The sequence below is a fragment of the Saimiri boliviensis genome, chromosome 4, assembly GCF_048565385.1.
Source record: "Saimiri boliviensis isolate mSaiBol1 chromosome 4, mSaiBol1.pri, whole genome shotgun sequence".
Classification (NCBI taxonomy): domain Eukaryota; kingdom Metazoa; phylum Chordata; class Mammalia; order Primates; family Cebidae; genus Saimiri; species Saimiri boliviensis.
Genome location: NC_133452.1, coordinates 86,114,095 through 86,130,122, shown reverse-complemented (window position 1 = coordinate 86,130,122; position 16,028 = coordinate 86,114,095). Strand labels below are relative to the sequence as shown.

Sequence of the window (16,028 nt, the reverse complement as noted above, 5' to 3'; positions counted from 1 at the left end):
CTCAACTTACGACCAAATCGTGTTACGACCAGTCTGTCGGAAACAATCATGGTCGTAAGTCAAGCACTAGCTGTAAGAAACTTCTGGGAGCTAAAAGAACATGTTCTAACCAATGCAAAAAAACTAAGAACGCTGAAAAATGATTTGATGAAATGCTAACAAGAATAGACAACTTAGAGAGGAATATAAGTGAATTGATGGAGCTGAAAAACACAAGAATTTCACGAAGCATGCACAAGTTTCAACAGCCAAATTGACCAAGCAGAAGAAAGGATGTAAGAGGTCGAAGATCAACTCAATGAAATACAACAAGAAGGCAAGATTAGAGAAAAAAGAGTAAAAAGGAATGAACAAAGTCTCCAAGAAATATGTGACCATGTGAAAAGACCTAATCTACATTTGATAGGTGTACCTGAATGTGATGAAGAGAATGAATCCAAGCTGGAAAATACTCTTCAGGATATTATCCAGGAAAACTTCCCCAACCTAGCAAGGCAGGCCAATATTCAAGTCCAGGAAATACAGAGAACCCCACAAAGATATTCCTCAAGAAGAGCAACCCCAAGGTACATAATTGTCAGATTCACAAGGGTTCAAATGAAGAAAAAAATGCTAAGGGCAGCCAGAGAGAAAGGTTGGGTTACCCACAAAGGGAAGCCCATCAGACTCACAGCAGATCTCTCAGCAGAAACCCTACAAGCCAGAAGAGAGTGGGGGCCAATATTTAACATCCTTAAAGAAAAGAACTTTCAACCAGAATTTCATATCCAGCCAAACTAAGCTTCATAAGTGAAGGAAAAATAAAATCCTTTGCAAACAAGCAAGTACTCAGAGATTTCATCACCACCAGGCCTGCTTTACAAGAGCTCCTGAAAGCAGCACTAAACATAGAAAGGAACAACCAGTATTAGCCACTCCAAAAACACACCAAATGGTAAAGAGCATACCAAATGGTAACAATGAAGAAACTGCATCAACTAATGGGCAAAACAGCCAGCTAGCATCAAAATGGCGGATCAAATTCACACATAACAATATTAACCCTAAATGTAAATGGGCTAAATGCCCCAATCAAATTGGATAAAAAGCCAAAACCCATTTGTGTGCTCTATCCAGGAAACCCATCTCACATGCAAGGATACACAAAGGCTCAAAATAAAGGGATGGAGGAAGATTTACCAGGCAAATGGAGAGCAAAAAAAAAGGAGGAGTTGCAATTCTCATCTCTGATAAAATAGACTTTAGAGCAACAAAAATCAAAAGAGACAAAGAAGGACATTACATAATGGTAAAAGGATCAATGCAACAAGAGCTAACAATCCTAAATATATACGCACCCAATACATGAGCACCAGATATATAATGCAAGTTCTTAATGACTTACAAAGAGACTTAACTCCCATACAATAATAGTGGGAGACTTTAACACCCCATTGTGAATATTAGACAGATCAACCAGACAGAAAATTAACAAGGATATCCAGAACTTGAACTCAGACCTGGATCAAGCAAATCCTAATAGATATTTACAGAACTCTCTACCCCAAATCCACAGAATATACATTCTTCTCAGCACGACATCGAACCTACTCTAAAATTGACCACATAATTGGAAGTAAATCACTCCTCAGCAAATGCAAAAAAATGGAAATCATAACAAACAGTCTCTCAGACCACAATGCAATCAAGTTAGAACTCAGAATTCAGAAACTAACTCAGAACCGCACAGCTTTATGGAAACTGAACAACTGGCTCTTCAATGCTGACTGGATAAACAATGAAATGAAGGCAGAAATAAAGATGTTCTTCGAAACCAATGAGAACGAAGACACAACATACCAGAATCTCTGGGATACCTTTAAAGCATTCTCTAGAGAAAAATATATAGCAATAAATGCCCACATGAGAAGCAAGAAGAGATCTAAAATTGACACCTTATCATGAAAATTGAAAGAGCTAGAGAAGCAAGATCAAAAAAACTCAAAACCTAGCAGAAGACAAGAAATAACTGAGATCAGAGCAGAACTGAAGGAGATAGACACAAAAAAACCCTTCAAAAAAATCAATATATCCAGGAGCTGGTTTTTCGAAAACATCAACAAAATAGACAGACCACTAGCCAGATTAAGAAAAAAGAAAAAAGAAAATAATCAAATAGATGCAATAAAAAATGATAAAGGGGATATCAACACAGATTCCACAGAAATTCAAACCATCATCAGCAATTACTACAAACAACTCTATGCACATAAACTGGTAAACCTGGAAGAAATGAATAAATTCCTGGACACTTGCATCCTCCCAAGCCTAAATCAGGAAGAAGTCGAAACCCTGAATAGACCAACAACAAGGTCTGAAGTTGAGGCAGCAATTAAGAGCTTACCACCCAAAAAAAGCCCAGGTCCAGATGGGTTCACAGCCGAATTCTACCAGACATACAAAGAGGAGCTGGTACCATTCCTTCTGAAACTATTCCAAATAATCCAAAAACAGGGAATCCTTCCCAAATCATTTTATGAGACCAACATCATCCTGATACCAAAACCCAGCAGAGACTCAGCAAGAAAAGAAAAGTTCAGGCCAATATCCATGATGAACATAGATGCAAAAATATTCAATAAAATACTGGCAAATCGATTGCAACAGCACATCAAAAAGGTTATCCACCATGATCAAGTAGGATTCATCACGGGGATGCAAGGCTGGTTCAACACATGCAAGTCTATAAATGTAATTCACCACATAAACAGAACCAAAGACAAAAACCACATGATTATCTCAATTGATGCAGAGAAGGCCTTTGACAAAATTCAACAGCCCTTTATGCTAAAAACCATCAATAAACTAGGTATTGACGGAACGTATCTCAAAATAATAAAAACTATTTACGACAAACCAACAGCCAATATCATACTGAATGGGCAAAAACTGGAAGCATTCCCTTTGAAATCTGGCACCAGACAAGGATGCCCTCTCTCACCACTCCTATTCAATATAGTACTGGAAGTTCTGGCCAGAGCAATCAGGCAAGAAAAAGAAATAAAGTGTATTCAAATAGGAAAGGAGGACGTCAAATTGTCTCTATTTGCAGACGACATGATTGTATATATAGAAGACCCCATTGTCTCAGCCCAAAATCTCCTGAAACTGATAAGCAACTGCAGCAAAGTCTCAGGATACAAAATCAATGTGCAAAAATCACAAGGATTCCTATACACCAGGTGTCCCCAGACTTTTTACACAGGGGGCCAGTTCACTGTCCCTCAGACCGTTGGAGGGCCACCACATACTGTGCTCCTCTCACTGACCACCAATGAAAGCAGTGCCCCTTCCTGAAATGCGGCGGGGGGCTGGATAAATGGCCTCAGGGTGCCACACGTGGCCCGTGGGCTGTAGTTTGGGGACGCCTGCTATACATCAATAACAGACTTAAACAGAGCCAAATCAAGAATGAACCACCGTTGACAATTGCCACAAAGAGAATAAAATACCTAGGAATACAACTAACAAGGACAAGCCACTGCTCAACAAAATAAGAGAGGACACAAACAGATGGAGAAACATTCCATGTTCATGGTTAGGAAGAATCAATATCGTGAAAATGGCCATACTGCCCAAAGTAATTTAAAGATTCAACACTAACCCCATCAGGCTCCCAATGACCTTCTTCACAGAACTGGAAAAAAACACCTTAAACTTCATATGGAACCAAAAGAGAGCCCACATAGCCAAGTCAATTCTAAGCAAAAAGAACAAAGCAGGAGGCATCACACTATCAAACTTCAAACTATACTACAAGGCTACAGTAATCAAAACAACATGGTACTGTTACCATAACAGAGATATAGACCAATGGAACACAACAGAGGCCTCGGAGGCAACACAACATACCTACAACCATCCGATCTTTGACAAACCTGACAAAAACAAGCAATGGGGAAAGGAGTCCCTGTTTAATAAACGGTGCTGGGAAAACTGGCTAGCCATGTGCAGAAAGCAGAAACTGGACCCCTTCCTGACACCTCACACTAAAATTAACTCCAGATGGATTAAAGACTTAAACATAAGACCTAACATCATAAAAATCCTAGAAGAAAATCTAGGCAAAACCATTCAGGACATAGACATAGGCAAGGACTTCATGACCAAAACACCAAAAGCATGGGCAACAGAAGCCAAAATAGACAAATGGGATCTAATCAAACTCCACAGCTTCTGCACAGCAAAAGAAAGTCATTAGAGTGAATCGGCAACCAACAGAATGGGAAAAAATTTTTGCAGTCTACCCATCTGACAAAATGCTGATATCCAGAATTTACAAAGAACTAAAACAGATTTACAAGAAAAAAACAAACAAGCCCATTCAAAAATGGGCGAAGGACATGAACAGACACTTTACAAAAGAAGACATATATGAGGCCAACAAACATATGAAAAAATGCTCATCATCACTGGTCATTAGAGAAATGCACATCAAAACTACATTTAGATACCATCTCATGCCCGTTAGAATGGTGATCATTAAAAAATCTGGAGACAACAGATGCTGGAGAGGATGTGGAGAAATAGGAACACTTTTACACTGTTGGTGGGAGTGTAAATTAGTTCAACCACTGTGGAAGACAGTGTGGCGATTCCTCAAGGACCTAGAAATAGAAATTCCATTTGACCCAGCAATCCCATTACTGGGTATATATTCAAAGGATTATAAATCATTCTACTATAAGGACACATGCACACGAATGTTCACTGCAGCACTGTTTACAATAGCAAAGACCTGGAACCAACCCAAATGCCCATCAATGATAGACTGCACAGGGAAAATGTGGCACATATACACCATGGAATATTATGCAGCCATCAAAAACAATGAGTTTGTGTCCTTTGTAGGGACATGGATGAACCTGGAAACCATCATTCTCAGCAAACTGACACAACAACAGAAAATCTAACACCGCATGTTCTCACTCATAGGTGAGTGTTGAACAATGAGAACACATGGACACAGGGAGGGGAACATCACACACTGGGGTCTGTTGGGGGGAAATAGGGGAGGGACAGCAAAGGGTGGGGAGTTGGGGAGAGATAGCATGGGGAGAAATGCCAGATATAGGTGAAGGGGAGGAAGGCAGCAAATCATGCTGCCATGTGTGTACCTATGCAACAATCTTGCATGTTCTTCACATGTACCCCAAAACGTAAAATGCAATTTAAAAAAAAAAAGAAAGAAAGAAAAAAAAGGAAAGTTACCTGGGTTCAGCTGAAGCGCGAGCCTGCTCCACCCAGAGAAGCACTCTTTATGAGAACCAGTGGGAAGGAGCCTGAGCCGCTGGAACCTATTCCCTGTGAATCCATGGCATAATAGGTGCTAAAAAATAAAAGACCTCTAGAGTGTAAAGAAAAAAAAAAAAAAAGAAGAAGCCTAGAATAATTGCCATCACATGTTGCAAGTTGAATTCCTTGTAATCAATAGGATGACAAATTAGTAAATTCTTAGAATCAAACAGGGCTTCTCACTGCTTCTTTACCAGAAACTCAGTAATGTATCAATCTAATAACCAATGCATTTACTTATAGGAATACAAAAAAAAAAATTGACATTTCAGCATTTTAGAACAGAAAGCAGAACTAGCCTTTGAAAATATACAAAAAACTGTTTTGAAGTTAAGAAATATGTATCCAATTGCTACAGTTCAGCTTCTTTCTGATTTATGGTAGTATGTCAAGTTTCTCTTAGTCACCCTTCAATAATAAAGAACTGAAGTTTTAATACAAAAGATATGATTTTCATAAGGGTGATAACCTACAGAACTTCCTTCTACTGAGTTAAGTTATCCATCTGCTATAGCAAAATGGCAGATAGTGGATCATTATTTCAGGCACAAAATATAGGGAGGTGCTTGAAAATTTCAAAAATGAAAAATAAATAAAGATGAAGCAAATACTATAGTTTTAGGTCTTGTCAATTGTGATGGTATCGTATTATTAACTAGCATCTCAAGACACAATCTCAAGGTAGGGTAAGGTTTATCATTATAAGTGTAAATGCCTACTTCAAATAGTCCTTGACAATTTTTATTTTCTTGCCCATTTCTCGTTCAGATATGATTAGTTAGTCATTATTTTTATATTGCAATTTGGCTGACAAAGAACTCTTACTTGGATTCAGAGAAATATTAGCAATGTCATTTTCTTGTTCACTCGCTCTTATATTATCAGGATAATCTTCACTATAACATTTCTTTGCTCAAATGTTTTTGAAACATGTATACATTACATGAATTTAGTTAACTATATAACACAGTGTACAAAGCCACTTAACCTGCCTTCTTTGGTTCCCTCAACAGTAGACCCTGAATCAAAGTCTTAAGTGCAGGTAATTTTGTTTTCTTTCTCAAAACTTTTATTTTAGGATTGGGAGTACATTTGAAGGTTTGTTACATGGTAAACTCAGGTCACAGTGGTTTGGTGTACAGATTATTTCATTACCCAGCTGAATGTTTATTACAGCACTATTCACAATAACAAAGAGATGGAATCAACCAAAATAACCATCAATGGCAGATTGGATAAAGAAAGTGTAGCCATTTTATTGGGAAGTGATCCTGGGAAATAAGATAAAGTGTATGTCAATGAGCATGTTGCTTTTGTAGGCCCAGTCTCAACAGCAACCCTGTGAGAAGCTGTGTGGAGAACCCCTCAAGACATCCTTTCTTGGATAATGGGGAGGCTGGGGCATTTATTCACTTACTTTCTTTCCCCATTGGTTGATGGTTGCCTCTAGTGGCATGAACCCCTCTCACTTCAGGTTGCATCTGTTTTTGACAGAGCAAACTCCATGGTGTTGGAGAATCAGAAGAAGAGGGAGGCTGGTATAGAGGTGGAGCGCTTGCAACAAACTGCAAACCACACCTAAGGTGAATTCAGGTGGGCCCCACATGTATGGGGTCTGGTGTTGACAGGGTCTGCTACACTTGGCAAGGGTTAAGGTTAGAATTAGGGTCAGGATTAGTAAACTCTGATAGGTTGAAGCAAACAAAGGAAAACGTGCATCAGCATCGACCTCTCCCTCTCTTTCCGCAGGATATATTGAGAACCACATTTTGGCAATGTATTAACTATTAATATTAAGTATCATTTCTTTCATATTTTTTGATACAACATGTAAACCAAAGCTCTAATATTTTCCTTCCACACCTGGAAGGTCATCTTGTATATCTCTTGGGAACTTAGGATCAGTTCTCTAGCACAGTGACTCAAGGGCCTGGTGCCTCAGGCTGCTGAGATGTCTATCTGTTCTGACAAGGGCTGCCTCAGTGCCCATGAAAACACACCAGGTACTTCAAGTTCTGGCAGCCTTTATGTCTCCAGTGAAAACTGTGGATTCTGACAAGAATTTACCTGCCTATTCTCCAAGGGCAAGTGTCAGAATACCCTGCAAGTCTATGGAGGGTGCTAAAACATGAAGGAGTTCACTTACAGGAAGTACTTCAATGAGCTGCTGATTAAGAAAATAAAAGAGAGGCAGAAAGAAAGGCAATGGCATCTGTCTACAAGTTGGTCTACAGCGCAAATCCAATTATTGCATCATCAATATTCGTAACTGTGGCGAAGCCAAAATTTTCTCTAAACACATTTTTGGCATCATCATAATCCTATATTTTAATTTAGATAAATGAATTTCAACAATTTAACATTGAAAGGACATTAATTAGGTAATTCCTATACGCTAAGCCACTGTAAAAAGTGGTATTGGTTATTTTAAAATAAGTAAAACTTGGTCTCTTACAATCTAGCAGGGAAATTCATGCTGCATATGAGTTACCATAAAACAAGGTGGTCAGAATTAAGATCTGTAAGAAAAATACCAGGGACTGTGAAAATTCTAAGGAATGACTTCTACAACAAGTAATTTATTATTTCATATGATAATTGCTAAGCCTAGCCCAAATTCCATGCCCTAGCGATTTCCTTAAACCTAGTCTACTTGGGAGCCTACCAAGTTGGCATTTAGTAATAAGTAGATTTGGGTTTAGAAAAGACAAGAGATCTGTATTGGCCTTTACCTCAGTGTCAACTATACTGGGCCCTAAAAGGGTCTTTAAGAGACAAAGCCGACTATTGTCTTGTGGCCTACTTTTAAGCCACAAACTTTTTTTTTTTTCCAAGATGGAGTCTTGCGGTGTTGCCCAGGCTGGAGTGCAGTGGTGTGATCTTGGCTCACTGCAACCTCCACCTCCCGGGTTCAATCAATTCTCCTGCTTCAGCCTCAGGAAGCTGAGACTGCAGGCACGTGCCACCATGCCTGGCTAATTTTTGTATTTGTATTAGAGACGGGGTTTCACTATGTTGGCCATGCTGATCCCCAACTCCTGACGTCAGGTGATCTGCCCGCCTCGGCCTCCCAAAGTGCTGGGATTACAGGCATGAGCTACTGCACCCCGCCTGGTCTTATGTTTTCATATTAGCTACACTGCAAGGTTCTTACTGTCTCCTATTTATATTATATTTAACAATCACCTCATCCCATTTACGAATTACTCACAAATCACTCTTTAAAGTTAACATGCTTCCAATGTGATGAAGTAATTCTTGACAACCCTAATCTTCACTTCTATTTTCCTAAAGTTTTAATTGGCAGGTCATTAAAAAAAATATATCTTTTCAATAACTGTTAAGTTAGTTGTATGGTTTTTCTTCTCTCATCTATAAATATTATGAATAAAACTAAAATTTCCAATATTAAGTAATATTTGAATTTCTGGGAAAAATGCTACTTGTCTCCCTGGGAAAATCTTCCTTTTGTATACTACTGAGTTTCGTTTACTAGTCTATCTGCAACTAATTGTATGTGTTATTTAGCTATAACTTTTTTTTTGTTTGGTACTGATGTTGGCATATTTTGTGATTAGAGTGTTAGGCAAAGGAATCAGAACACAGCACCAGTGGCATCTGCTGCAGCTGTGAAATAGGGTTTATTAGAGGTACAGAGAATTCACAAGTAGAGAAGTAGCAGAATGCCTAAAATCTTCTAATTTCCCATCCCACAGTTTAGGCCAGAAGGCATGCCCCATGGCCACTGTTGCTATGGAGAAGGGTCCTGTCCCATTAGGTTGAACATATTTATCAGGACAGGAGGAGCTACCATGCAACACTGGAGCTCTCTAATTTGGAAAGTGGCCTGTTAGATGGGCGTGGGATTTTCAGACCTCACAAGCTGCTATGGTCTGTTTTCTCTTCAACTGACTCTGACCTGCTAAGCCAACTTTGCTAAATCATCAAATAGAGGAGGAAATTAGCCTCAAAGGCCATCCATGTTTGTCTCTTCTCACGGGATCTGCTTGTCTTTTATAGTAAGTTAGAACACTTTTCTTCTTTTTCAATGTTAGGTACTATCTTAAATAGTATAAAGGTAATACATCTGTTCCTTGAATTTTGATAGAAGTCATCAATAAAACTTTAAGGTTTGGCACCAATTTAGGGATAGCTTTGAAAGCTTTTCCACATTTTTCCATTATTTTTCTACCCTTCTTTATGATAGTTTTCCTAATTTAAGCATTTCTAGAAATTGTTAATATTTATATTTTCCGAAGTTATGGCATAGTACTTTCTTATAATTTGAAATTTGTATTTCATTTCTGTGGTTATATCCCTTTTCTTTTTTTTTTTTTTTTTTTTTTATTAAAGACGGGGTTTCCATGTTAGTCAGGCTGGTCTTGAACTCCTGACCTCAGGTGATTCGCCCACCTTGGCCTCCAAAGTGCTCAGATTACAGGCGTGAGCCACCATGCCCAGCTGGTTATATCCCTTTTCTTATTCTTAACGTGTTTTTGCTCTTTTATCTTACAAGATCTCTCATTTTAAGAAAAATTTGTGGCCAGGCGTGGTATCTCACGCCTGTAATGCCAACACTTTGGGAGGCCAAGGTGGGTGGATCACAAGGTCAAGAGATTGAGACCATCCTGGCCAACATGGTGAAACCTCGTCTCTACTAAAAAATACAAAAAAAATTAGCTGGGCGGCATGGCGCGTGCTTGTAGTCCCAGCTACTTGGGAGGCTAAGGCAGGAGAATTGCTTGAACCCAGGAGGCAGAGATTGCAGTGAGCCGAGATTGCACCACTGCACTCCAGCCTGGTACCTGGTGACAGAGCAAGACTCTGTCTCAAAAAAAAAAAAAAAATGAAAATGTGTATATATTTTACAAATCATCTTTTGGACTTATTTGTTAATGATGTCATTTAAAAATTTTTTTAATGTTTGCTTTTTTATTAAATCTCTGATTTTCCTTAGATTTTCTTGTTCTTTATTTAAATTTGAGAGTTTGGTGTTTAAATAACTTATTTTCATTATTTGACGACAAACCTAGTTAAAAAATGAGTTTTGGCCAGGTGTGGTGACTCATATCTGTAATCCCAGACTTTGGGAAGCTGAGATGGGAGGATCGCTTAATAGCAGAAGTCTGAGACCAGCCTGGGCAACATGGCAAGACCCTGTTTTTACAAAACAATAAAAAATGTTAGCCGGGGTGGCACACACCTGTAGTCCCAGCTTTCTGGGAGGCTGAGGTGGGGAGATCATGGGAGCATGGGAGGTTGAGGCTGCAGTGAGCTGCGATCATGCCACTGAACTCCAGCCTATGCAACAGGGTGAGATGCTGTCCCAAAAAATAAAATCATGAGTTTTTTTCCTAGTAATAATAATGGCTAGCATTTATAAAGTTCTCATAATGAGTCAGAAAGTCTTCAAAACAGACTTATATAATGTTTGTACTATTCTATCCCCATTTTCATATAAGGGCACAGAGCACTTAAAATGTCTGCCCAAGCTTCAAAGTAGTATAACCAGGATACAAACCAAACTTTCTAGGCACTAAAACTTGTTCTTAAATGATACATAATGTTGCTCTAAGTTTCACAATTCTTTTTTTTTTTTATGAGACAGTCTCGCTCTGTTGCGCAGGCTGGAGTGCAGTAGTGCCATCTCAGTTCACTGCAACCTCCACCTCCTGCATTCAAGTGATTCTCCTGCCTCAGCCTCCCAAGAAGCTGGGATTACAGGTGTGAGCCACCATGCCCAGCTAATTTTTTGTATTTTTAGTAGAGATGGGGTTTCGTCATATTGGCCAGGGTGGGCTCAAATTCCTGGCCTCAAGTAATCTGTCTACTTCGGCCTCCCACAGTGCTGAGATTACAGGAGTGAGCCACTGCACTCAGCCCACAATTCTTAAAAGATGCTTTTTTCATATTTCCAACTTGTCTACAATTATAAAATTTCCTATTTGTTAATTGAAAATTACATTTTTTATTTCCAAAGAGTACACCTTTTATTATTAATTCTAATTTTATTTTCTTATGGTAAGAAAAAATGACCTATTTTATTTCTGCTTTTTGAAATTTATTTAAGTTCAATATTGCCTAAGAAAATCATATTTTGAATTTATTCAATGAGCACTAGAAAATGAGTATGATCTATACATATATAATGTAATTATAAGCTGCATTACATTATGATTCTTCATTCTTATTTTTTATTTGCATAATCTATCAAAGATTCTATCAAAGTGCATCTGAAAGTCTCTACTACAAATGTTCTCTTAATAATTCCTGTAGTTTTTCTTCATATATTTTTGTTATTCATTGCATAAAACTTTATGAATATTTTCTTCATTATGAATTAATAAAATTACCCTCTTTTTGTTTCTTTCTCTTATGTCTGATAATAATTTGCTCCCTACTTTTTATTGTTGTTTGCACTATTTAATGCATTTTTACCAGGGCTTTGGTTTTTAATCTGTCAATCACTCTTTTTTTTTTTTTTTTTTTTTTGAGACGGAGTTTCGCTCTTGTTACCCAGGCTGGAGTGCAATGGCGCGATCTCGGCTCACCGCAACCTCCGACTCCTGGGTTCAGGCAATTCTCCTGCCTCAGCCTCCTGAGTAGCTGGGATTACAGGCACGCACCACCATGCCCAGCTAATTTTTTGTATTTTTAGTAGAGACGGGGTTTCACCATGTTGACCAGGATGGTCAATCATTCTTATAAACAGTATACAGTTTGTTTTATGACTCAGTCTATGAGTCTATTGTTGATAGGAGTTTACGCTATTTCACTTAATGCCATAACTGATAAGTTCGTTCTATTTCTGAATCTTTAAAACCATTTTGGTTTGACTCTCCTTTTGCTATTTCCTTTTAACTAATTAACTTATTTTACCCTTTTTATAGAGTGGTTCTTACTTTTTTTTTATAGTAACTTGGAACATATGCACCCTATGCTATCTATTAAACTTTACTTTTTTTTTTTCAAAAAAAATTAGAATATCTTTTTTTGTCCCATACATTTTTCCCCTCATAACTCCAGAGAAAATTTCCATTTGAAAATAATAGTAATACGTCGACTTTCTCTCTTTTTTTCCCCCAAAATCATCAAAAAGAACAGAAAATAAGAAAAAAATGCACTCATTTTTAGTGGAACAATGATAGAGCTAACTCCCCAAATAACACAATAGGGGAAATGGCTCCTAAAAGTAGTGGGACTGAGCCTCAAAGAAGAAAGAAGACACCTTAAATGTAGATTTCAGAAAAAGTGTCAGAAAGCACATTTTTGGAAAGCAAAGAACATACCTTGAGGTGGAAAAGATCAATCTTGTATTTAGCACAGGATGCAAGGTCTACTGGCAGTTGCTTCCTTGAGACTGGATTGACTCTGTGAAGCAGAGGAATGAAGGCGAAATCAGGACTTTCACAGATCAGTCATATTTGCAAGTAGTCAGTCTTTGCGGCAGAAGAGGGGAAGAGAAGCTTCGCATTGTGAAAACTTACACACTTGATTATTTCTTTCTGTGGGGACACATATAGGTTAAAGTGGCTTATATACAACATCCTGGATCTTAAGGAGAATTCTAGTTTCCTGGAACATGGCCAAGATCGCCTTCACTTCATGAACCTTTGACAAATTGCTGGTCACTGAAAAGTCTTACCTGTCTGAAAGGTGAGTAATCGAAAAGGAAACAGGACAAGAATGGGAAAAAGAAATACCAGAAAAAAACCACCAAAAAATGTTGCATTAAAGCAGATGAAAATAGTAATCATGTATTCTGACCTAAATTTGTTTTTGTTTTTTTGATACGGAGTCTCACTCTGTCGGCAGGCTGGAGAGCAGTGGTGCGATCTTGGTTCACTGCAACCTCCGCCTCCCGGTTCAAGCGATTCTCCTGCTTCAGCCTTCCAAGTAGCTGGGACTACAGGTGCACACCACAATGCCCAGCTAATTTTTTTATTTTTAGTAGAGATAGGGTTTCACCATGTTGGCGAGGATGGTTCAATCTTTTGACCTCAGATGATCCACCCGCCTCGGCCTCCCAAAGTGCTGGGATTACAGGTGTGAGCCACCATGCCTGGCCCTGACCTAAAATTTTTAAAAGACAATATTTATAGCAAAAATCTCTATAAAACAAAAGCAAAAAGAAGAGATACTAGAGTTCAACAGATGCTGAAAAAAAAACACATCCAGATGATTTTTAAAAAGTAAAAAATGAAATGTTATAATTTTGAAATGAAGGCCTTAAGTATGATACAAAACACAAAACCCGAAAGAATGAAAATTTAGACCCTATCAAAATGAAAAACCAACATGACAAACTTCCAGAACCAAAGTCATTAAACAAATGCAGAAATATTTGTAACTAATTTAATAAGGTACTAATTTCCCTAGTATGTACAAATCTATTGGGAAAAGAAAAAAACAACAACCCTTTAGCTAGACACAGCGGCATGTGCCTATAGTCCCAGCTACTCTGGAGGCTGAGGCAGAAGGATCACTTCAGCCCAGGAGTTCAGGGCTGTTGTGTGCTATAATCACACTGGTGAATGGTCACTGCACTCCACTAATGGTCACTGCAACCTAGTGAGACTCCCACCTCTTTGAAAAAAAAAAAAGAGGAAAAAAAAAAAAAAGAAAGAAAACCGTTCACTGAAACAAAATGAGCAAAAGATTTGAACAGATGGATTCAAAAAGGGAAATGTAAATGACTTTTAAACATATAAAAAGATTGTCAATCTTATTTTTAACAAGAAAAATACAAATCAGAGCCATACAAAGATTATATTTCACATATAAGACTGGAAAAAAACAATTTTAATACCATAGTCTCAACACTGTTGGTGGAAATATAAATTGTTACAATCAATTACATCTGAACAGTGCTTTGGCAACACCTATCAAAACTATAAAAACCTATATCCTTTAACCAAGAATTTAACTTCTAAAGATTTATCCTACAGATATACTGGCCTACGTGGAGATGACATTGTACTCATTCATTGCTGTATTGTTTGTAATAGCACAAGACTGAAAATATCCTCAGGGGGGCGTTTAAAGAAATGGTGGTATGTTCGTTCATGGTAGATTACATCAATAGCCCCATTTCTTCAGACAATCCTTTACACAAGCCTTTTGCCATGGTACTTTGCAGGGCTCTTTCACTTTTGATGGGGTATAATTCCATGCACCTTGGCTTTAGTATGATTTGCTTTCTTATAGCATATTGGCAAATGCTAGGCAAGCAGTACCTTTTTTTTTCTTGTTTTTTTGTTTGTTTGTTTGTTTGTTTGTTTTTTGAGACGGAGTTTCGCTCTTGTTACCCAGGCTGGAGTGCAATGGCGCGATCTCGGCTCACCACAAACTCCGCCTCCTGGGTTCAGGCAATTCTCCTGCCTCAGCCTCCTGAGTAGCTGGGATTACAGGCACACGCCACCATGCCCAGCTAACTTTTTTGTATTTTTAGTAGAGACGGGTTTTCACCATGTTGACCAGGATGGTCTCGATCTCTTGACCTGTGATCCACCCGCCTTGGCCTCCCAAAGTGCTGGGATTACAGGTTTGAGCCACCGCGCCTGGCCGGCAAGCAGTATCTTAAAAAGGATTTACATGATTTAGGTTTGTTTGCTCTTGTGCTTAACCTGTTGCCATAAGAATAGCATGTTTAGGCTATTTCACTGGTCTTAGGAGGAAGGTCAGAGCCATTTAGAGCAGAACTGTCTTATATCCATACTATGGAATACTACGCATTAAAAAAAGGAATGAATTACTGATACTATCAACAACATAAATGAATCTCACATTAGTTATGCACAATGAAAGAAGCCAGATTAGAAGAGCACCAACTATACGATTCCATTTATATGAAATCTAGAAAATTCAAATTAATCTGTAGTGACAGAAATTAAATTAATGGTTGCCTGGGGACGGGATGGTTTAAGGGAGGCATGTGAATAAAGGAATTACAAAAGGGCATAAGAAACTTTTGAGGATAATGAATACGTTCATTTTCTTGAATGTACCGATGGTTTCAAGGGTGTATACATAATTATCCAATGGTACAGTTTAATTACAAGCAAAAGAACATTTAAAAAGAAACCTAATGTTAGGATTTGCAAGACTGAGTAATAGGTGCACAGGTTTTTATGCTGTTCTGTACTGTTGAGTTTGCGTTTGCTGTATTTAATAATAAAATATTTAAATATTTTATTCAGTTAAAAAAGAAATCTAGATTTTCACAGTGGAGTGAGTTGATTTAATAAAGTAGTGGAAACAATAAATTTCACAAAAATAGAGCCTATGTCTGTCTTCTTCATGACTGCTTCCTCGGTTCTCAGAAGAGTGCCTAGAAGCACTTATCACATACTCCAAAAACATCTTCCTATTTTAAAGAAGCTTCCAATTCCTTATGATGAAGCTTGGAAGTTATCAAACAATTTCTGAATGACAGCCTATACTCTGAAGGGTGGTTGTAGAGATTATCAGAAACCTTGTAATGTCTTTAGTTTTCTTATGGAGATTCAGGGCTTGTATTCAGGCAGTCTGCAACAACAAAGCTCTATTAGTTGTTTACAGGTGGCAGCCTCTGATTATTGAACAGACTGATTGGTGTCTATTCCATACTGGTTGCAAACCATTTTGAATCTCAATCCTTTGTAAATGTCACCCACATCAATATTTTGGGGGTAAAAATACTGCCTGTTGTAACA

The 16,028-nt window shown here is 38.1% G+C and overlaps 1 long non-coding RNA gene across 1 annotated transcript in view; it reads right to left on the bottom strand.

Annotated features, from left to right (window-relative positions):
* Positions 1 to 16,028, bottom strand: part of LOC141584292 (uncharacterized) — a 98,239-nt gene that overhangs the window by 73,995 nt on the left and 8,216 nt on the right. Inside the window, exon 3 of the long non-coding RNA XR_012517255.1 lies at positions 12,624 to 12,705. This is a non-coding gene — a long non-coding RNA (uncharacterized LOC141584292). The remainder of the gene's footprint in view (positions 1 to 12,623; positions 12,706 to 16,028) is intronic.